The following is a 15,009-nucleotide window of genomic DNA, read 5'->3' as shown; positions in this document are numbered from 1 at the left end:
ATCACTAACCCAAAAATAATTAAGCTCTAAAATTCAAGACCCATTAAATACCCATACTAGGGTTGGGTCACAACCCTAGATATGGGGTTTAGCTACTCATAATAACAGCAGAATTCAAAGATAAAGATGAAATATAAGCCATAATATTAAAGTACAAGATGAAAATCTAAAGTTTGAAGGTAAATATACTCTAAAATTGCCCAAAAAGGGAAAAACCAGCCCTTCACGTGCTCTCCTAAACAAAACTTAACCTAAAATTGATAAAATGATCTATTTATACTAGGCTGAAATTTTCGGACATAAATGCCCCTGTGGAGGATTCACGGACGCATAATTCTGACTGCGTCCGCGCTTGAGCTTTCGCGGCCGCGTAATAATGAGCGCGGTCCACGCTTCTTCAATACTTGGCTTGGATTGGGCTTAGTTTCGCGGACCGTGTTATTTCAACCATGTCCGCGTGTGCTTCCACCATGACCACGTAATTTGGACGCGAACCGCGTTCTTCAGTTAAGCCCGACTTGCAGGGTCTCTGAACCTTAAGATGCACTCTCAGCAGAATTCCCTTCGCGGCCACGCCAAAGATTTTGCGGCCGCACCTTTCCAACACGGTCATCGGTGATTTTAGTACTCAAAGCAGCTTCTCTGAATCTACTTTCGCGGACTGCGTAATATTGGCCGCCTCAGCGGTGGTCCTTACGCGGTCGTGCTTTTCAGCCGCTCTTAGCGCTCCAGTCTCAGCCTTGGATTCGTGCATGTTTGACTCCTTCATGAGTTGATTATGGCTTCTTTGCCTCATTTTGACCAAACCCTGCAAGCAAGCACATAAAGTTAGTTTTCGGGAATACCTTTATGCATTTTTGACCCAAAACCTTAAGCAAAAGAGAGCAAATAATAGGCTAAAACCCCTCCGGGTCCTCCAACTGTATCTCCAGGTCCTCTAACTGGGGCACCACAAATACTCTCATCGGCTCTCTGTCAGCCTCCAGATCTGATGCCTGTTCTGTCTGTGTTGCAGGGGCAGTCTCCTCCATAAGTAGGTCCAGTGGAATATCTCTAGTAGAAGTGAACTTCTCTACATCCTTCTTCAGTAGCTCCACTGACTCTTTTGAAGCTTGAGTCTTCTTCATCTTTTTGACCTGCTTGCTCAGATCCTTGATCACCTTCCCATGAGTATCTAATGTCTCCAGGATTTTCTTTTGGTTGTCCAGGAGCTTCTTATGGTTGTCCAGAAGCTCTTTCAATGAATCCTCCACTGATGGAGGTAACTGAAGTTGTGTTGGGGTTGCCTGTGCTACGACTACACTGGATAAGACAGACAACTTTGATGTAGCTGCCTCCAACAAGTTGTTGACGCTATATAGCATTTGAGAGACCCGCAGTGCAGTCTGAGGGTAAGCTGAGGAGGAAGGCACATATAGTGGGGCTGTGACAGATGGCCCGGATGAGGGAGGTGGCATAGCAGCCGAAGAACCCTTCGCTGTGGAAGGCTCGGAACCAGTGGCCACTACCCTTGGCTCTTCAGACTGGCCAGTGGAGGTAGTAGCTTTGCCTTTGGACTTCAGTTTGTCTGCTCCATGAAGGTTGTACCAAGAGAAGGGCCTTTTCGGCTTCACCTTCATGTCAAAGTGTCTCCCCTCAACCCCCTGGTCCTCTAGGTACATAGTGATGAAATTAGGGTAAGGGTAGGAACTTTCCTCCTTCCCGGTTGCCTTAGATATGTTCTGGGCCATGAGGTTCCCCACATTTATTGGGTACCCTGCCATGATGGACGCTATGAGGATCGCCCGGGAGAGTGGAATGTCACTGTCATGCTGGCACGGATCAAGGCGGCTGCAGATGAAGGTGCACCACCCTTTGGCTTCAAAGTTAAGGGTGTTTCTGGAAATTGAGACTCCCGGTGTAAGCCAAGCCGGTGTTGTCCCAATGATGGCTATCATCTCTGCAAGCCATAGACGAGCTACCTTATCTAATGCCACCTTCTCCAAGTACAGGGATTCGTCCACATCATAGAACCCGGTATATGTGTTCAGTATCTTGCCATTAAATCCGATCTTCCGGTTCCGTACCTTAGTCACATAGGTGCCCTTTTTTATGTGGGCGACATTGGTGTAGAATTCCTTGACTAGGTGCTCATTTGCTTCTGGCAACTTACTAGTGAAGAATTTCCACCCCACTCTTTCATCAAATTATCTCTTCACGTTCGGGTTGTGAGGGAGAAGGTCTCTTTCTTTGAAATGTTGCTCAAGGGTGAGTGACCTTTGTGGCCACCATTCCCGAAATTTGTGGTAGGCCTTCTCACTCACAAACCTATCTTGCCACACTGCCGGCTTCCTTGATCTAATCAAACCTCCAACCCGGGTATCACCACCTCTCCCGTCACCAGGGACATCCTCTTCCTCATCAATATTAATTGGAGCCGCTGTTGAGGCCGAAGTTGCAGCAGGTGGGGAAGGTGGTGTGGAAGTCTCACTACCTCCTCCTAAGCCATCAGACGACCAAGACAAGGAGGTACATTCATTGACGAGGCGGTGGGGCTGTGATTGAGCCTCTTGTTATGGTTGTGCAGCTTCTCCTTCAGAAATCTCCCGGGAGGGGACATATTTACTAGTCTTAGAAGAGTCGGGAGTGGGTCTTCGGAGGGTTTGCTTCTTGCCAATGAGCCTTTTAGGTTCTAAGGGTGCAGTCTGTTTCCCTCTGCCCCGGCCTCGGGAGGATTCTCCCCTCCCTTGTGATTTCATAGGACCGCCACCAGATCACACCACTATCTGCATACACAATCAGTGAAAGCTCATTAGTATTGTGGTTTAATGAATCAGCAAAGGAAAGCAAATGAAATGATCACATTGTTTCTCAAAGTAGGGTTCCGCTAACAGCGTAAAAAGGAGCACGACCGCGGAAGGGTCAGTGTGGTCCACATAAAAAGGGGCGCAGTCCGCGAAAGAGTTGGGACCAGACTACCAACTCTCTGAACATTGGTTTCCGCTGACCACAAAATAATGGGCGCGGCCGCGAAATAACAGACGCGGACCGCGTTAAAATGAACGCGGCTGCAGAATCAATTTGTTAATTCTCTGAAGCTCATGAACGCGGTCCGCAAAATTATGGACACGATCGCGTAAAGTCAACCACTGATTGCAGAAAAATCACCGTGTCCGTGAACATATAAGCCTACCCAGTTCGCACAAAAGCATGAACGCGGACCGCGTAATTCAAATCATACAGACACTGATGAATTATTTAAGACCTAGGGTTTCACTTAGTGCAAACATTTAGGCAATTAACAGGCATAGTGAACAACCCTATCCCCCATTAGGCATTAAACATTACCCACATGCAATTTTAGCATCAATCAAGCATCATTTTGAAATTATGACATGTGTTAAACCCTATAAAAGAAAAAGTAAAACTAGAAGAAAAGAAAATCAAAAAATGAAATAAATGTAATGATTTGAGCATACTAGATGTGGATTTGTAGTAGAAAATTGTTTCTTGATTAATGAGATATGAAATTGCAAGTGTAAGAAGGGGAATATGAACATTGGTCTATTTCGGTGAGAGTCTGGGGGTTCGAAAAGTGTAAAAGTCCTAAGGACTTCTTATTTATACCAACCCCAGAGGTCCCACCGACTTACATGAGCGCGGTCCGCGGAATTCCACCGCAATCCTCGCTTTTTACCTTTCTTAGAGCCTTTTCAGAAACAGGTCTGATGAGAGCGTATTAACGGGCGCGCCTGCGCAAGATCAATACGGACCGCGAAATTACGAATCCGGACGCGAATACAACTTCAGAGAGTTGATATTCTGGACTTTTCAAGTCCGTGTCCGCTAACAATTTGCGCCCCCGCGAAACGCTCTCGCTGACCGCGAACTTTTGAGCGCGGTCCGCATAATTCCCTATACTTGGGCAAATTTTTCTAGCAACAGTCATGTACTGCACAAACAATTCCTTCACAAAGCTCACAACTAGTTAGTTCAAAATAAAGCCTCATCTAAGAAGAAAATCAAAAAAGAAAGAAAAACACATGTGTTGCCTCCCAAGAAGCGCCTGATTTAACGTCGCGGCACGACGCATGTTACCAACATCATTGGAAATTGATCAAGGCCACCACATTGCTGTCCTCAAACTTGCTGAGGTAATGTTTCACTCGGTTCCCATTAACTCTGAAAATTTCACCATTTTTGTTTTTCAAGTCAAGAGCACAAAACGGTGTCACGTGCACCAACTCAAAAGGGCCACTCCATTTTGACCTGAGCTTTCCCGGAAACAGTCGTAATCGAGAGTTGAATAGAAGAACCAAGTCACCCTCCTTGAAATCTTTGTTCCGGGCATATTTGTCATGTAAGTACTTCATCTTGTCCTTATACAAGGATGAGCTGGAATAGGCATAAAACCGGAATTCATCAAGTTCATTGAGTTGCTCTACCTGAAGATTGGCTGCTACATCCCATTCAAGGTTTAACTTCTTGAGCGCCCACATGGCCTTGTTCTCTAACTCAACCGGAAGATGGCATGCTTTCCCAAATGCCAACCGGTACAGAGACATACCAATTGGAGTCTTGTACGCAGTTCTATAAGCCCACAATGCATCGTCAAGTTTCCTTGACCAATCCGTCTGATTTGCATTGACAGTTTTTGATAATATGCTCTTTATCTCCCTGTTCGAGACCTCCACTTGTCCCCTAGCCTGGGGATGATAAGGGGTTGACACCTTATGATTGACACCATACTTGGAAAGTAAAGTGTTAAAGGCCTTGTTACTGAAATGAGAACCCCCATCACTGATGATCGCCCTAGGAGTGCCAAACCTTATGAAGATATTTTTCTTTAAGAATGCCACCACACTCCGTGCCTCATTGTTGGGAAAATCTACAGCTTCAACCCATTTGGAAACATAATCAACAGCAACCAGAATGTAAGTGTTACCATACTAACTCACAAAAGGCCCCATGAATTCTATGCCCCACACGTCAAAAATATCGATCTCAAGAATAGTGGTGAGAGGCATTTCATCCTTCTTGGAAATTCCACTAGCTCTTTGGCATTCATCACACCTCTTAACAAGCTCACTTGCATCTTTATACAGGGTAGGCCAATAAAATCCACAGCTAAGAACATTTGAAGCAGTTCTCGCCCCACCATGATGACCACCGTAGGGTGAGAAATGACAAGCATCAAGAATATTCATTTGCTCTTCTTCCGGGACACATCTCCGGATCACATCATCATTTCAAATCTTGAAAAGATAGGGCTCGTCCCAATAATAATCCAAGCTGTCCCGTTTGAGTTTCTTCCTTTGGTTAGAAAAGAGCTCACTCGGGATAATGCTGGTCACAAGAAAGTTAGCCACATCGGCGAACCAAGGCATACCATTCAAAGACACGGAGAGGAGTTGTTCATCCGGGAATGAATCATTAATTTCGAGGCCATCGTAGGGTCTCCCCTCCTCTTCTAAGCGGGACAAATGGTCCGCCACTTGATTATCACTTACTTTTCTATCAATGATTTCAAGGTCAAACTCTTGAAGCAGAAGAACCCATCTCATCAACCTAGCCTTTGAGTCCTTTTTGGTCATCAAGTAGCGGAGTGGCGCGTGATCGGTATGCACAATCACTTTGGCACCCATGAGATATGGACTAAAATTTTCCATGGCGGAGACAATGTCTAATTACTCTTTCTCAGTCACCGTATAATTGACTTGGGCGTCATTCATTGTTTTGCTTGCATAATAGAATGGATGAAATATCTTGTTGACCCTTTGTCCCAAAACCGCTCATACCGCAACGTCACTAGCATCGCACATGAACTAAAATGGTAAGCTCCAATTGGGTGCGGTAATGATGGGAGTGGTTGTAAATTTATACTTGAGAAGCTCAAAAGCTTTCATGCAATCTTCATTGAACACAAACTTTACATCCTTTTCTAGTAGCTTGCACAAGGGGTTCACCACTTTTGAGAAATCCTTGATGAACCTTCGGTAGAACCCCGCGTGCCCAAGAAAGCTCCTAACTCCCTTGACGGAAGTAAGAGGAGGGAGTTTTGAAATAACTTCAATCTTCGCTTTGTCTACTTCAATAACGTTCTTTGAGATCTTATGGCCGAGGACAATGCCCTCCTCGACCATAAAGTGGCATTTTTCCCAATTAAGCACTAGGTTGGTCTCTTCACATCGGGCCAACACTTTGTCAAGATTATCCAAGCATTCTTCAGATGAGTCCCCCACAACACTAAAATCATCCATGAACACTTCGAGGAAGTCCTCCACCATATCCGTAAATATTTCCATCATACACCGTGAAAGGTAGCCGGTGCATTACACAAACTAAAAGGCATCCGTGAGAATGCAAATGTGCCATACGGACATGTGAAAGTGATTTTATCTTGGTCTTCCGGTGCAATGAGAATCTGGTTGTACCCTGAGTACCCATCCAAAAAGCAATAATAGGCACGCTCGGCAAGTCTGTCCAACATTTGATCAAGAAAGGGCAATGGAAAGTGGTCTTTGCAGGTCACTTTGTTAAGCTTTCTGTAGTCCATACATACCCTCCATCCGGTGACGGTACAAGTGGGGATCAACTACCTTTTCTCATTTGTGACCACAGTCATACCCCCTTCTTCGGCACACATTGTACCGGTGAAGTCCATGAACTATCCGAAATAGGGTACACAACCCCTGCATCAAGCCACTTGATAATTTCCTTCTTGAAGACCTCTTGCATTGCCTCGTTCAACCTCCTTTGATGTTCCACGGAGGGTTTGGCATCATCCTCTAGTATACGTTTGTGCATGCTAAAGGCAGGGCTTATACCCCGAATGTCAGCCAAAGTCCATCCAATTGCCTTTTTCCTTCTCTGAAGCACCGCAAGGGTGTAATCTACCTGCACGTTAGTTAGGCAAGCAGAAAGAATAACGGGTAATGTGGAAGAAGGGCCTAAGAATTTATACCTGAGGTGTGAAGGCAAAGGCTTCAACTCCAATGTTGGTGGCTCCTCGATTGGGGGCTTTGTTAGTGGAGTCTTCCGATTTTCCAAGTCCAAGAAAAGTTTACAGGGCCCATATGAGTAGGATCCCATTCCTCGCAATGCATTTGATCATTCAACCAAGCCTTCCTTTTCATCATCCTCATGGTTTAACAACACAGCTTCCAAAAGGTCTTCCACATTGATCATGGCACTCGTGTCATCAACTATCACCTTCGTCACAAGATCCACAAAAGAGCAAACTTCATTGCTATTTGGTTGCCTCATTAATTTGCACACGTAGAATATAACTTTTTCATCACCCACTCAGAAGGTGAGCTCCCCTTATTTCACATCAACCAATGCCTTCCCTGTTGCTAAGAAAGGTATCCCCAATATTATAGGCACCTTATAGTCGACTTCGCAGTCGAGAATCACAAAATTAGCAAGCAAAATAAACTTGTCGACCCGGACTAGAACATCATCAATAATACCAAGCAGCATTTTCATTGTCCGATCTACCATTTGTAATCTCATGGAAGTAGCTCTTGGTTGCCCAATACCTAGTGTCTTGAACATGGAATATGGCATCAAATTAATACTTGCTCCCAAATCACACAAGGCTTTTGCAAAATCGGCGCTACCAATGGTGCATGGAATTATAAAGGCACCAGGATCTTCAAGCTTTGGAGCCATCAAGTGCACAATGGCACTCACTTGATGAGTCATTTTGATGGTCTCACAATTCATAGGTCTCTTCTTAGTTACCAAGTCCTTCATGAACTTGGCATATCCCGACATTTGTTCGAGAGCTTCCACCAAGGGAACATTGATTGATAAACTTTTCATCATCTCAATAAACTTCTTGAATTAGTTTTCATTATTTTGCTTTGCAAGACTTTGAGGATACGGTGGAGGAGGCCTTGGCAAAGGGGCCTTGGCTTTAGTGACTACCGTTTTTGGTATGTCTATCACGTGTTCCCTAGACGGGTTCACATCATTTTGAGTCTCCTCCATGTTGTCATCAATATCGATCCTCACTCCATCATTCACATTCTTATAATTGGCTTGAATCTCATCATCTTATTGCAACACAACATCATCACTCACAATATTCTTTGGATTAGAGGTATTTGCTTCTCCACCTCTACCGCTTCTTGTGGTCACCGCCATAGCATGGCCTGTATTGTTCCCACCCTTCGGGTTTACTACTGTATCACTTGGTAGTGCCCCCCTTAGGGTGAATATTCAATGCTTGAGAAATTTGACCCATTTGTACTTCCAAGTTGCGAATAGAGGTAGTATGGGAGGCTATTTGGGCATCGGAGTCAGCATTCCTTTCCATTATTTGTTTGAACATACTCTCTATCTGCCCCATCTCATTGTTTGAAGAACTTTGCCCTTGAGACGAATATGGAGGCGGATTGTTGGGTTGTTGATACATCGGGGGCCTTTGAAAGCCCGACCCCCGGTTGCCTTGATTATTATTATTCCAACTCCCTTGGTTTCCATTTCCACCCCAATTGTTATTGTTGTTCCCCCAGTTCTGATTGTTGTTACCCTAATTGTTTGAGTTGTTGTTGTTGTCATTGTTCCAATTCCCTTGGCCTTGGTTGCCCCAATTTTGATTATTCCCTTGCGATCTCCATTGTTGATTTGGAGCATTGCTTCGTTGACCTTGGTAGTTATTGGCATATAACACTTCCTCACTTTGATCATCATAAGAATCGTCTTGATTGTAATCACTACCACTTTGCTCATATTGATCTTGATTGTTTTGCACTTGTTAACCACATTGTCTCCTCTTGCTGACCATGGCATTTACCCCTTCCATGGCATCTACTTGATTTGTCCCTTGAACTTGCTGAAGCTGGGCCTTTGCTAACTGATTCACAGTAGTTGTCAACTCGGCTATGGCTTGTCCGTGATCATGAAGTTCCTTGTGAAGATGGATGACATTAGGGTCACCCTGAGGAACATTTGCCCGACTCTGCCAAGCTGGGGATGTGTCAGCCATCTCATCAAGTATGTCACAAGCATCGGCATAAGGCATTTTCATAAAATGTCCCCCAGTTAGCTGATTCACCACACACTGGTTAGTTGTGTTGATGCCCCTATAGAATGTCTGCTGAATCATTGCTTCTGTCATATCATTGTTTGGTTATTCCTTGACCATTGTCCGGTATCGCTCCCAGATTTCATGTAGGGGTTCATTAGGTTCTTGTTTAAAGGCTAAGATCTCATCCCTCAATGCTGCCATATGACCCGGTGAGAAAAACTTGGCTATAAACTTTTCTGCCAACTCATCCCACGTGTGTATGGAGTGGTTGGGTAGCCTCTCGAGCCAGTCCAAAGCTTTCCCTCTAAGTGAAAATGAGAAAAGTCTCAATCTCAGAGCGTCCTCTGACACGTTCGTTTGCTTGCTCCCCCAGCATGTGTCTACAAAACCCTTTAGATGCTTGTATGCGTTTTGATGAGGAGCTCCAGTGAAGAAGCTCCTTTTCTCCAATAGGGTCTGCATGACATTGGTTATTTGAAAATTGCCCGCCCGAATCCAGGGCGAGACAATTGCACTTGCGTAGCCTTCATTAGGCAAAACCGGTGTGATGACCTGTGGAGGAGGTGGGGAGGGAGGGGGGAGGGGTTTGGAATGTTGTCATTAGCCTGGCGGCCTCTTCTTTGGACTTGAGGTTCTAGATTAACCTCATCCTCACCATTGTTATCTACCTCCTCCCCCGGAAGAACATGTTCGAGAGCATCATTATGAGCCATTTGATACCTAAAGCGATTGATACACAAAAGTTAGAAAACTAAAAGAAAGTAAAACAAGACACACAAATAGTTAAATAGATAACCAACACCGACTAACTCCCCGGCAACGGCGCCAAAAAGTGATCGAGGCCAAACCTACACCACTATAGAGTAGTGAGGATGGTCGATGCAGTTTTACCCAACGAGGTCGGGATCAATTTCCACAGGGAGTTAATTTGGTTTGGAGTGGGGTATCTAACTAGTCTAGATGTGTGTGTTGTTCCTAATTGCACTTCCAAACATTGTTGCGATTGATTCTATTCTAATTTTTATACTATTGTATGCTAAGTGAAACTAAGTACAATATTTTTGGTGAAAGTTTTCAAGTGTTAAAAGGCACTAGGGAAGTGACTTCTGCCTAGGTGAGTATCTAATGGGTATCAAGAATCTAGGACAAGCTTGTTATGATTGGGGCCATTATATAACCATCACACATAAGTGCTCACTCTATACCTCTCGATAGTTTGAGTGACTTTGCCCAATTTGGCTTTTTCAAACCCAAATGGGTGTTCATACAATACAAGTGAAATTGACTCATGTCAGGTATTACTATCTCTAGGTTTAACCCTTTAATTGGGGCTATCAATCTCTTGAGTTTACCCCAATTCCTTGTTAGCCTAATTTTCCTAGACTTAGTCCCTCTTTCTCAAGAAGAGCCTAAGTCATAAAGGCATGAGTCAGTGTTTGCAACCACTAATTCTACAATTTTAGCATGAATTAGGCTAAATATCACTAACCCATAAACAATTAAGCCCTAAAATTCAAGACCCATTAAATACCCACACTAGAGTTGGGTCACAACCCTAGCTATGGGGTTTAGCTACTCATAATAACAGCAGAATTCAAAGATAAAGATGAAATATAAGCCATAATATTAAAGTACAAGATGAAAATCTAAAGTTTGAAGGTAAATCTACTCTAAAATTGCCCAAAAAGGGAAAAACTAGCCGTTCACGTGCTCTCCTAAACAAAACTTAACCTAAAATTGATAAAAGGATCTATTTATACTATGCTAAAATTTTCGAACAAAAATGCCCCTGCGGAGGATTCGCGGACGCGTAATTCTGACCGCGTCCGCGCTTGAGCTTTCACAACTGCGTAATAATGAGCGCGATCCGCGTTTCTTCAATACTGGGCTTGGATTGGGCGTAGTTTCATGGACCACATAATTTCAACCGTGTCCGCGTAATTTAGATGCGGACCGCGTTCTTCAGTTAAGCCCGACTTGCAGGGTCTCTGAACCTCAAGATGCGCTCTCAGCAGAATTCCCTTCGCGGCCGCGCCAAAGATTTCGCGGCCGCGCCTTTCCAACGCGGTCAGCGGTGATTTTAGTACTCAAAGCAGCTTCTCTGAATCTACTTTCGCGGACCGCGTAATATTGGCCGCCTCAGCAAGGTCCTTACGCGGCCGCGCTTTTCTGCCGCTCTCAGCGTTCCAGTCTCAGCCTTGGATTCGTGCAGGTTTGACTCCTTCATGAGTTGATTATGGATTCTTTGCCTCATTTTGATCAAACCCTGCAAGCAAGCACATTAAGTTAGTTTTCGGGAATACCTTTACGTATTTTTGACCCAAAACCTAAGCAAAAGAGAGCAAATAATAGGCTAAAATCCCTAGTTATCAGCGACACCCTTTTCGCATCTGCGGGCTTGCAGATGTACATTCCCCTTTGCACCTGCGTTCACCCCAAGCCATCCCCAGTCCCGCATCTGCGCCAACCCCGCCGCACCTGTGGCCAAGACCCTCGCAGGTGCGATCACACCAAAGGCAGCAGTTCCAGCATTTTCCTTAAGTCCGAATTTGATCCATTAACCATCCGAAACACACCCGAGCCACTCGGGACCCCAACCAAATATACCGGCAAGTCCCATAACATAACACGGACTTACTCGCAGCATCAAATCACATCAAACAACATCAAAACGATGAATCGTACCTCTAATCAAAATCTATGAACTTTGAAACTTCAACTTCCACAACTGATGCCGAAACCTATCAAATCACGTCTGATTGACCTCATATTTTGCACACAAGTCACATTTCACATTACGGACCTATTCCAATTTCCAAAATCGGATTCCGACCCCGATATCAAAAAGTCAAACCCCGGTCAAACTTCTCAAAAATTTGACTTTTGCCATTTCAAGCCTAATTCTACTACGGACTTCCAAATAATTTTCTGGACACGCTCCTAAGTCCAAAATCACCACAGAGCTATTGGAATCATCAGAATTTAAATCTGAGGCCTTTTACACATAAATCGACATCCGATCGACTTTTCCAACTTAAGCTTTCCATTATAAGACTAAGTGTCTCAATTCATTCCGAAATCTCTCCGGACCCGAACAAACAATTTGATAGGTCATAATACAGCTATAAAGCACAAATAGGGTAGTAGATGGGGGAACGGGCCTGTAATGCTCAAAATGACCGCTGTGGTCGTTACAACATCACTCCTAACTTATGTGAGAGATCAATACATAGGGTTTAAAGGTGGGATTAGAGATTTCACGACCCAAAATTCTCACCTTCAGGACCGTGATGGCGCCTAACATTTCACTTGCTAGGCAAGCCAACGTTAAAATAATCTTAACTATTTTTAAGCAAATTAAATTAAATAGAAGTCAATTACTGAAATAAAGTGCGGAAGACCATAATTACCAAATTATCAAAATACATCCCCGAATCTAGTGTCACAAGTGCACGAGCTACTAGTATAATACAAATAAAGGTCTGGATAAAATTCAAGCTGCTTGAAAGATAATACACAACTGAGATAAGATAGAAGGGGACTTCAGAACTGCGAACGTTGTGCATTTATACCTCAAGTCTCCTCTGAGTAGCTGAATCTGAGCACGTCTATTCTATGCTAGTGGGACCAACTCCAAAACCTGCACAAGAAGTGCAGAGTGTCGTATGAGTACAACCGACCCCATGCACTACGTAAGTGTCGAGCCTAAACTCGACAAAGTAGTGACGAGGCTATGACAGGACACGTACGTAAACAACTTGTACAAGTATATACAACTATGAAGCATTAATAAAACAATAAACAATACTTTATAAATTGGGGAGGGAACATGCGAAGGGGGTTGATATAATAATTTCAGCAGGAGAATTATCACTTAGCAGCCAAATAATTCCTCAACAATAAAATGAGAAACTGATGATATGAAAATGGCACGGCACCACCCTTCGTGCTTTTACTCTCATTCCTCAAATAAACTGATAAATAAATAATAATAATTGGCACGAAATCACCCTTCATGCTTTAACTCTCTTTTGGCACGACATCACCCTTCGTGCTTTTACACTCTCTGAAAATGACACAGCATCACCCTTCGTGCTTTTACACTCACAAATGTCACGACAACACCTTTTGTGATTTTACACTCTTCCTTAGCATGACAATGATATTATTAATAATAAAAATGGCACGGCATCACTTCGGAAGAGTATTTAAATGCGGGGATATACAGTTATCAATCAATTCAATACCAAAATACCGATTTCACCTTCCAAAATATTCAACAATAATTAAATGAATAATAATTTCACGAATAATGATCAAATAATCAATAAAAAATTTTAACAGGAATATCTTAATTAAATAGGCAATTATTCACAATAAACAAAGTCCACCTGCATGCTTTGACTCAACCACAACGCATAAGTACTCGTCACCTCACATATACGTTGTACCCGCACATTAAATCACGTAGCAAATAGAAAAATAAGTCCTACTCCCTCAAGTCATGGTTAACCACGACACTTACCTCGCTTTGCAACCAAATTCAAGAATCCAATAAACCTTTGCCTCGCGAATTCGTGTCTGAAATCCTCAAATCTTGTCATAAACAATTCAATATACTCAATACAAATCGCAGGAATTAATTCCATATGTATTTACTAATTTTCCGGATTAAAATCTGAAATTCATCTAAAAAATCAACAGTGGGGTCCACCTCTCGAATCTCGGATGTCAAATGGACCTTCAAATCTTAATTTTTTTGGTTTTGGAAAGTTTTACAAAAATTCCAATTTCTTCCATCTAAATCCGAAATAAATGACGAATATAGATATGGATTTATGAAATATAATCACTTTAGTTATAGAACACTTACCCAATTCAAAGTCGTGAAAACCCCCTTTGGAATCGCCACAATTCGAGACTCAAAACTCAAAAATGAGTAAAAATGGCTAAAACCCGATTTTATATATTCTGCCCAACTTTTTCGGATCTGCGGACTCGCATTTGCGAGACAAAGCTCGTATTTGCGGAACAGGGCTTTCCAGCAGAGGACCGCATATGCGGACCTTCACGTCGTAGAAGAGACTGCGCAGAAGCGCGAAGGAAGCCGCAAAAGCGCGACCTCTGCATTTGCAGTCTCTCAGCCACAGAAGCGACATCGCTCCTGTGCGAAATGCACCGCAGAAGCGGCCAGGAGGTGACCAGTTCCCAAGTCGCAGAAGCAACCAAAATTCTGCAGAAGCAACCTCGCACCTGCGTCCAAAATTGCGCAGGTGCGACACACCAGAACCAGACCTGCAATTTTTACAAAAATGGTCTGAAACTCGTCCGAAACTCACCCGATCCCCTCGGGATCTCGTTCAAATATTCCAACAAGTCCCGTAACATAATGCGGACTTACTCGTTATTTCAAATCACGTCAAATAACATTGAAATTGCAATTCACACCTCGATTCAGACTTTTGATTTTTCAAACTTTTCGATTTGCAAAACTCGTGCCAAAACATATTAAACGAATCCGGAATGACTTCAAAATTGGCACACAAGTCATAAATGACATATCAGAGCTATTCCAATTTCCAGAATCAGATTTCGGCCCAGATATCAAAAAGTCAAATCCGTGGTCAAACTTAAAAATCTTTAGCCTTTAAATTCCTAGTTTTCGTTAAATGGCCATAACTTGAGCTAGGGACCTCCAAATTAACTTCCGGGCATACGCCCAAGTCCCAAATAACGATACGGACCTACCGTAACTGTTAAAACACTGATCCAGGTCCATTTCTCAAAATGCTTACCAAAGTCAACTTAGTTGAGTTTTAATGTTCTATTTCATATTTTAATCAATTTTTCATATAAAAACTTTTCGGACAATTATAGGGACTGCGCACGCAAGTAGAGGAATGATGAATAGTTCTATTTGAGGTCTCAGAACACAGAAATAATTAATAAATTTAAAGATGACCTTTCGGGTCATCACATTCTTTACCTCTAAA

The sequence above is a fragment of the Nicotiana tabacum genome, chromosome 13, assembly GCF_000715075.1.
Source record: "Nicotiana tabacum cultivar K326 chromosome 13, ASM71507v2, whole genome shotgun sequence".
In the NCBI taxonomy this organism is placed as follows: domain Eukaryota; kingdom Viridiplantae; phylum Streptophyta; class Magnoliopsida; order Solanales; family Solanaceae; genus Nicotiana; species Nicotiana tabacum.
Note: the sequence above shows the minus strand (reverse complement) of the source record.